The sequence below is a fragment of the Sinocyclocheilus rhinocerous genome, unplaced genomic scaffold, assembly GCF_001515625.1.
Source record: "Sinocyclocheilus rhinocerous isolate Xijiao unplaced genomic scaffold, SAMN03320098_v1.1 scaffold88, whole genome shotgun sequence".
In the NCBI taxonomy this organism is placed as follows: domain Eukaryota; kingdom Metazoa; phylum Chordata; class Actinopteri; order Cypriniformes; family Cyprinidae; genus Sinocyclocheilus; species Sinocyclocheilus rhinocerous.
In genome coordinates, this window is record NW_015652292.1 from 554,835 (window position 1) to 556,575 (window position 1,741).

A 1,741-nucleotide genomic window follows, 5' to 3' on the forward strand; every position below is an offset into this window, starting at 1 on the left:
CATGCGGGGCGGGGCTTACTGCAGGTGGAGTTGCCAGTCTGCAATTTTTGAAGTAGGGGCTGGAGGAGGTTAAACAACCCGAGCTGGAAACGATCAGAAAAAGTGCAGGCAAAAGTAATGTGGCTCGGTTACGCTGGGTGGTCATCCTTGTCGGCGAGATGACGGGAGGTGCAGATTGCCCCTGGACAGGTAGTTAGGAGTGTGTGCTCCCCTGGACAGAGAAGAGCCGAATACTCGGGACCAGGATCAGTGTTGTACATAAGGTAGGTACTTACTCTGTGAACAAATGCTGTCTTGTGCTCTGTAGCTGCTTATTTTTGCCCATTTGCACTGATAGGTTATCTGTCTGACGGGATATCGTACGGTCCATCTTTATTTGCACGTAAAGGTTGTCTATGCAGGTGGTAAAGCACGTTATTTGTGGCGTCAACAGGAAGAAGTAGAGACTGAGCTCGCCCGTTGTTGTAGTATTACATAACAGTCAGGGAAGGGAGGGCTCAGAGCTCCGTGTGTGTGAGTGTGTGTTTAAGTTTGTGTCTAAATAAGTAACCTTCCTCCTGGCAGGATAATTCATGTCACAGACCTTCCAAGAACTAGTCTATGAAATATTCGGTGAGACTTTTTGTGCTCGTGAAACTTAATTTTTTTTTTTACAAGAACAGCTGACAGTGTAATATGTTCGGAGACAGTTACGTGAGATACAGTAACAAAATAATTAAAGCTTCTTTGCGCCTTTAAAAATTTAGAAAAAAATGTTGTCGACTGAAGAAACAAAAAACACTAAAGCAAAACGAAGGGCTAAAATCACTGTAACATACGATATGTGGCATACTGCTTTTATAAACAGATGGAATGGCATTATGACAAAGCACAATTCAATAATAAAATGATGAAAATTGTGATTTTTTTTAATGAGAGTAGTAATAGTTCCATTAATAATGACAGTGAGAATGAACAACGAATAAGTTCCTACAATAAGTTTGAAAAATATAACCATGTGGTGCTTTCAAGTTTTATTTATTTTTGTCATAACTACGCCATGATGAAAAAAAAAAAATAACATTTTAATTATATTTTGTTAAAATGAACGAAATGACTCGAAAAAAGATTCGTTCATTTTGCTGAACGAGACTCAAAGGTCCGAGTCGGTAAAATGATCCGAACTTCCCATCACTAGTTATAAAATGGAGTGGAATGGATTTTGCCAAGAGATCACATGGCAAACGTTCCAGAATTCCAGAGCAATGATGGCAGGATTTATTAGCATTTATCAGTCTTTTACAGCAGCAAGCACAATTAATCCAACCAGAAATTAGAGTTTGATGTATCCGATCTGTAGTTAAAGTGTCTTTGACCTTTTATAAAATGCCTTTTATGTGCACTAATATATTGGTAAAAAACTATCATCAAGTACTCCACTTGTCTGAATTGTTGGTCAATGAGAATACATTTTTTCAGTTGTAGAGTCCTTTGCTCAAGTGTTTGTCTGCTTTTTAAGTTGAAAAGATGATTAATACGTGAAACACATGGCACAGGCTGGGGATGGCAATAAACATTGTAATTGTAATACATTGTGTATTAGCAGTGAGTTCAGTGTGTACATGTATACAAAATGTATGTGTATAGTCACTTAATGTTCAGGCGTGTTTTGTGTTCTCTTTGTGCCTTAGTCATTTTTTTGTACAGTAGCTCTGAATACACTGTAATTCTCATGACAGAAAAAGCTTGACTCATTCCAAAA

General features: G+C 38.1%; 1 protein-coding gene across 1 annotated transcript in view; it reads left to right on the top strand.

The window, feature by feature from the left end:
- LOC107714456 (CLOCK-interacting pacemaker-like) overlaps nucleotides 1–1,741 on the top strand; it is a 13,066-nt gene continuing 11,325 nt past the window's right edge. Inside the window, exon 1 of the mRNA XM_016520298.1 lies at nucleotides 1–263. The gene's annotated coding sequence lies outside the window, so the exon portion shown is untranslated. The remainder of the gene's footprint in view (nucleotides 264–1,741) is intronic.